We start from the raw sequence: 7674 nt of genomic DNA on the forward strand, positions 1-7674 counted from the left end.
TGCTATGGCGATGGGGCTCCAATAACACAAAGCACATGTGGCCCTTATCTATCATAAAACAAAAAGGTGACTCTCAAAAGTTCATTACTTTTAATAGTGTCACATTATCAGTCAAACACTGGATGAATACAGTGGCTCACGTTTGAACTTAGTTGCCCCCGAGTTTCTCTGCTGCTGACTGAACTCACAGCTTTTATGATGGATACCCTGCATGTTTTTGTTCAGTCCTGGAAGGCCAGATAAATTGGCCCTCAGTAAAAACATTTCACTGAATGCAGCAGCATTGGGGAAATTTACAGTGATGATTCAGCTGGTTAACCTCTCTGTAGAGAGAGGGGTGAAGGGGTGGGGGAGGCAGTAGAGAGACGGATGGATGGAGGGACAGAGGAAGGCGACTGAGGGATGGGGGGACAGGGAGGGAGGGAGTCTTGAGGCTGGCTTTTACACGTTGAGAAGATACTCTGATCCTAGTCCAATGCCACAGCACAGCCCCCTGATTTACACCTGTGTGCCTTCACCCCACGTCTCTCTGCTGGGAGATGGATGGAGGAAGGCAGGCGTCTGGCTCTTCTCCACCATATGTTAAAATACACCTCCCATGCAGGGCAGGTGGTTCATCAATGGGAGTATTATTACCTAGCCATTAAAAACAATGATATCTCTTCGAGAAAGGGAGGACAACTTACTTTAAAAAGTAATAACTTCATTGAGTGACACAGAACGTTATAACTGCTTTCATTCATGAATACACTGTATAGGAATTATACTTGCCGTATGCAGTATCTCAATCGAATGTCCTAGATTTTCGAGAATGTAAAAGACAGAGTGTGTGACTGAGAGAAAACAGAGACCACCGGAAAGGTGTCGCATAACCCACACATGTCATCTCGGGCACAAATACACTTGTTTATCTTGGTCTGGAACTTCTCGGGTGTGAGTGTAAATGACATGTCGCCCCACTTTAAATATGAAACCCAATCGACGGATAATTATTGATGTCATCACCTCTTATCTAGCGGTACCTTGGGTGGTAGGGAGGGAGGGACGCAATACTACCGAGAGCATCTCCCTGCATTAGGAGTTCCTTGAGGTTAGAGACTCTACCCACGGCGACCACCCATTTGTTTTGAGCTTTGTGATTGATGATCGCAGGAAGTTCGTAAAAGAAGACATCCCCCTCCAGAACTGCATCATCTTGGGCAGTGATGGTGGACTGCTGAGTGGACTGCTGAAGTGCTTCTTCAACCACAGCTAAGTCTTTTCTGTGGACCTGAGGACACTCATGCCGCTGGGAGGACGTGTAACGATTGGTTTGGTTGGAGGGTTGAGGGAGTGTATGTTGGGGTTAGAGTTGGGGATGGGGAGAGTATGGGTTAGACAGGCAGGTTACCCATACTGTTCTCTGAGCCTGTAAGCCACTCCCTCTGCCCCCAATAGTGGTGTGTATGAGGTGGCTTTGGCTTCACAAGTGCTCCCACATTGAACATGTTTAAATTGTACACCCATAATCATGGTAGTGCAGTAATAAAACGATGATACCGCTGACAGTGGACCTCCTTGCCTGGTGGAATTCTGTTTATGGGACTGTTGACCATAATACTTCCTCAACATGAAATATTATGTCTCGGCTTATTCAAACAACGGACAGCTCAATTGAATGCTCAAGGTCAGTTGCATCCATAACATAAACATGTATTTGAAATAAGTGAGGATATACAGGTATGTTACCTAACTTTGATTCTATGTGAGACCTGTTTAAGTGATGTATTGAACCCTACCAACCAGGCCTCACAAACAACCTGAGACAGAGATGGAGAGGGAGGCAGTGAGTGAACCAATAAGTGAGCTAACAAAATCTCCAGTATGGGGATAGGGGGCCATAAAAGACTCACTCACTGCGCTATTAGGTCCCCCCGGCGATAATCAATACGGCTTCATAACCTATAATCGCATCTCATCACGTCAGAAGTGATGGTGACTGATGGGCCTGGGCCGGGCGGGTGGCCGGGCTGGTCCTAATGCAGTACTGGCGGTGAGCGACTGTTTATTACTCAATAAGAGCCTCTGGAATCAGACTGATCAGTAATGGATAGGATTCTTTCAACTGGCCTGCCTTGGAGACAGGCAGAGAAATGACATGGAAACAAAACCTAAAAACCCTGGCTCCGTGAAGTGGAGGTGAGGTGGGAAGATGTAGGAGGGTGTTCTAGGGAGAAATTGAATTCAAAGAGCTTGCTTACTGGTCTGTGAAATGTAAGTTACACTCTCTGCTGGCTGGATGATATGTAGATGTTTTAAATATTTAAAGTCGTGTTACTTATTCAAGGAGGAGTATTTGGTTCTATATGCAGAGACATTCGGTATAACGTAACGCTTGGAACTGGCCTTGCCTCTCAATAGAAGGCCATTTCACACTGTTAAAACACTTGAATTCAGAGCTGTGAATGGACCGTTTGCATTCAGACATGTTTTCAAACACCAAGGACGACAGATATAAAAAGAGCTTTTTAGCAGCTCTGAAAATATTTTCGGAAACAGAAATAGCCTAGCACTTTTAAAGAAGGACAGTTTTTTTTATAACCGGAGTGTGACAGGTCGTATATCTGACTGTTGAAATCTCATTTGAGGAAGAAATGTTTATTTTTTCTCTCAGCCACAACTTAAAACCAAAGAATCTGCTATCCTCCCCATTTTCTCATCAGACGATTCTCTGTTTCCCCTGGCAGCCAGAGACGAGGAGGGGGGTTTGGGGGCCTGATTGACTAAAAGTGGCTGAGGTTTCCTCGGGTCCTGTTTGGGTACTGAGACCATCCTGTGCTCCGCCTGCGACCGGGAGTAACCCTCTGAGACAGAGAGAGACGCTCCGACGTCCGGGTGTCTCTGGCAAAATATTGTTCCTCCGGGGGAGGGGGTTTGTGTATGTACATGGGGGGGGGGGGGGGGGGGGGGGGGGTCCGAGTGAAGATGGCCAGAGGGTTTGTGGTGCTACCTGTGTGGGCACTGCCCAGGCTGTTTGCCACCCTTTGCCACCACACACACCCTCTTCCGACCTCCCTAGGCCAGTGTCTGCTCATGCCCCATCCACACACCCCAGAGCAGGACCACCCAGCCGGCCAAAGAGCCGTGAGAAGGCCACTTTATGCTCCCAGGCAGCCCAATCCAACCACAGTGGCGCCCCCCTAACACCCATGCAGCCACAGCCCACAAGCTCTCTGTGTTTGTACTGTGTGTGTGTGTGTGTGTGTGTGTGTGTGTGTGTGTGTGTGTGTGTGTGTGTGTGTGTGTGTGTGTGTGTGTGTGTGTGTGTGTGTGTGTGTGTGTGTGTGTGTGTGTGTGTGTGTGTGTGTGTGTGTGTGTGTGTGTGTGTGTGCTTAGGTGTGTATGTAAGAGTGTTTGTGTGTGTCAAAAGGGAGTGACTCTTGTCTTTCAACTGCTAGCCCACCATTCCCAATCAAAAACTTTCCCCAGGCCTAACCAAACCATAATGAGCTATAGCTGGGTTCAAAAAAATACTACACAATGCAATGTTTCATTATCAGAGGGCCATAGAGGCTCTCATCAACGCTGGCGACCCCTACTGCACGCTATCTGCTGCCTCCACTAGACTGGCTACCACACATTCCTCAGGGCACCAGGTGAGCTTCAGGAGCATGGCGTTAAAACCATGGAAACAAGTTATTTGATTGTCTTCAAGATATGCTATATTTGACTGGCTTACGCTGTCATAATTCATGACAGATGTTGCAGTACACAGTTTAAAACTCTTTAAATGTTTTATTTCATATTATAACAGATGTTGCCCCCCCTCCCATTTTCTCTAACTTTCTGCTCTCTCTTGGATTGGACCGTGTGATGACATTTATCCTGTCTGTGGCTGTGCCGGTTGGGAACTGGTTGTGCCGGGGAAAGCAGTGTGACCACTTAGGCTTTGTTCAATCTCTCTGCGCGCCCTCACCCAACCATGATGGAAATTGCAGGGGACAAATTAGCCACACATAATGGTTAATAATGGTTACAACAATTGACTGGCCACAGACGCCATGGCTTTCCCTTGCTTTGTGTGCGTGTGTGGGTGCGTGCGTGCGTGCAAGCGTGCCTGCCTGGGTGTGTTTGTGCAACCATGCTTGCGTGTGCCCATGCTTGCGATTTGCTGTGTCTGCCCATGCTTGCCTGTGTGTGTCTGTGCACTCACACGAGCATCGATTCTATGTCAATGCGCAATGGATAAGAGGGTTTTCACCACGCAGCCAAAGTGGTTTCCATACCCACTTCGACATTCCCAGGGAGGGAGTAGGAGAGAGGAACTAGAACAGCAGCTCTGCAGGAACATGATTCATTCTCTGTGATGCTTCTCCAACTGAGCCCCCTGCAGTGCCAGAGATTTCTTGGAAATAATTTTGACTTTGATTTACTGCCTGATAGTTCAATTGTCGGCTTTGGATCTCTGATCTTTTAATAAGGTTTGTTTTGACACACAGAGAGGTGGTAAGATCGAGTGCTGTGACTCACTCTGTTCAATGACTGCGTTCTCTGTTATCATACACAAACAACACAGATGCAAAGCAAAGATGAGTTCCTGTGTAAGTAATCGTACGATTGACAGATCCTGCACGGGCTGTTGCAGTACATATGTAGGATCTTAATTTGTTCACCCTGTTGCAGGAGAACTTTCCTGCAATGCAGCACATGTTTATCTTGTAGTGTATTTGAGGTATAATAAAGCTTTTGAAATAATCCACATAAAAATGCCCATTTCCTGTTGCTGCAGGATTATTTTCCTGCTGAGGCAAACTGGTTCGGATTAAGATCCCACATCTGTACACACTGAATTAACCTAATCAGATATTGATACAGAGGGTTAATGTTATGTAAGAGAGAGAGAGGAAGTAATAAAATAAGAGATAGTTACAGACAGGGTAGGGAGAGAGACAGAGGGAGAGAAATAAACTCTGACAGCGCACTATGAAACATGTCTGGGAGAGACACAGAGGTGTCGCCATAGCGCCGGCGCTCTCCAGGATGATGAAACGACCAATGCTGAGCCATTTATTCATGGCACCTCCTATTTGTTTTTCTTTCCCGGCGTCTGATTGGCTAGCGGAGGCAAGCGGCAAGTGAGCTGCGTGCTTCCCTTCCTGGGCCGATGACAGATTTAAAGGATAGTTCCGTATCCCCCTTGTTACAAATAACTTCCTATGACATGTTTGGGCAAGCTGACAATGTTTTGAGTGAAAACAGCTGGTCGGGATACAAGCTTTCAACCCCTGGGGTGGGCTACTTCTTCAATTGCTGTTTTATCCCTCAAAAGAGAGACAGAGTGAGGGAGAGAGGGGCCGAGCAGGGCTGGATTAAGGACTTTTGCCATCTTTGTGACAGAGAAGCGCCAGAAATATAACCGGCTGGACTGTTGCCGATTGGCTTTGTGGTGAGGAGTAGGCTACCAGAGCTTTGTACCCCGCCCCCCCAACACACACACACACACACACACACACACACACACACACACACACACACACACACACACACACACACACACACACACACACACACACACACACACACACACACACACACACACACACACACACACACACAATTAAATCAGGGGATTGAAAGACATGGTGAGGTGTGTCATTGTTAACTCAGACAGGGAGGAATGCATGAGCAGATTTTCAGATTCTCTGGCTGTATCCATTACTGAGGCGTGAATCATGTATTTATAAGCTGTTTCAGCTTGATGCATGTGCCTCTTGTTATGGACAGACAAGAGCTATGTCTACAGTATACCCTCCAGGTCAAGTCCTCTCTCTCTCTTCCTCTGCACCTCACTCCCTCCCTCTTTCCTCTTTCTCCCTCCCTCTATCTCCCGCCCTCCCTCTTTTACCCGCCCTCCCTCTTTCTCCCTCCTGCTTTCTCTCTCCCTACCTCCGTCCCTCTCTCCCAGCGGTCCTGAGGGGCGAGTCTCAGTGATCAGTCCCGTTGCTATTGGAGTGTTCTTCTCAATCGCCTAATCAGAGGAGATGGTGAAATCAATGGTCTGGATTGTAACAGGAATTTGAAATGAATATCCAACTTAATCAATGTGTTCTTGTGTGGGATGAGGGGCTGAGCTTTGACCTTCCTCAGGACAACACTCTCAGCGGCCTGTATTGGATCACTTTTGAGAAATGGTGTGGGAGAGGGAAGGGCTGAGAGAGGTATTAGTAAGACATAGAGGTTTCAAGGAGTGAGGCACAAAGTCAGCCACTTGAAATAGAGTACTAAAACTACCATTCGGTCAGCTGAAATTAGACCACCTCTCCAAGGCTAACTGATACTATCAATCACATACTGTACACCATTATGAAGGCTTGGATGAGTTCACCCTTCTGTGGGGTTCCTCTTCCATGTGGTTAAAGAGAACCAAAGAGGAGATGTGAGAGCCACGAGAAGCAGAAGCAGAATAGGAGTGGAACACAAGCTAGGTTTCCATCCAATTGGTGATAGATTTTCATTAGAATATTCAAAAATCTGCATGAAAAGAATATGCAACATTTTCCCACCAGAGATGTGTTTCCATCAAATTGACTTGTTGAGGATAGAAGGCTGTGTGTGATGACGTAGTGCACATAAAAATATACTGAACAAAAATATCAACTCACTCTAAAATGTGCAGTTTTGTCACACAACAGAATGCCACAGATGTCTCAAGTTTTGAGGGAGCGTGCAATTGACATGCTGACTGCAGGAATGTCCACCAGAGCTGTTGCCAGAGACTTGGATGCCACCTCCAATGCGTTTTAGAGAACATTGCAGTATGTCAAACCAGCCTCACAACCAAAGACATGTAACCCGCCAGCCAAAGACCTCCACATCCGGCTTCTTCACCTGCGGGATCGTCTGAGACCAGCAAACCAGACAGCTGATGAAACTGTGGGTTTACACAACCAAAGAATTTCTGCACAAACTGTCAGAAACCGTCTCAGGATTACTCATCTGCGTGCTCGTTGTCCTCACCAGGGTCTTGACCTGAAAGCAGTTCGGCGTCGTAACCGACATCAGTGGGAAAATGCTCACCTTCGATGGCCACTGGCATGCTGGACAAGTGTGCTCTTCACAGATGAATCCCGGTTTCAACTGTACAGGGCAGATGGCAGAAGCATGTATGGTGTCATGTGGGAGAGAGGTTTTCTGATGTCAACGTTGTGAACAGAGTTCCCCGTGGTGACGGTGGGGTTATGTTATGGGCAGGCATAAGATACGGACGATTGCAATGGCGTGTATTTGAATGTACAGAGATACTGTGACAAGATCCAGAGGCCCATTGTAGTGCCAGTAATCTACTGCCATCACCTCATGTTTCATCATGATAACGCACGGCACAAGGATCTGGACACTTCCTGGAAGTGGACTGCATACTCACCAGACATGTCACCCATTGAGCATGTTTGGGATGCTCTGGATCTTCGCACAGCCATCGAAGAGGAGTGGGACAACATTCCACAGGCCACATTCAACAGTCTGGTCAACTTTATGTGAAGGAGATGTGTTGCGCTGCAATGAGGCAAATAATGGTCACACCAGATACTGACTGGTTTTCTGCTCCATGCACCTACCTTTTTTTTTAAGTATCTGTGACCAGCATATGCATATCTGTATTCCCAGTCATGTGAAATCTATAGATTAGGACCAAAT

The sequence above is a fragment of the Oncorhynchus gorbuscha genome, linkage group LG10 (genome assembly GCF_021184085.1).
Source record: "Oncorhynchus gorbuscha isolate QuinsamMale2020 ecotype Even-year linkage group LG10, OgorEven_v1.0, whole genome shotgun sequence".
NCBI lineage: Eukaryota > Metazoa > Chordata > Actinopteri > Salmoniformes > Salmonidae > Oncorhynchus > Oncorhynchus gorbuscha.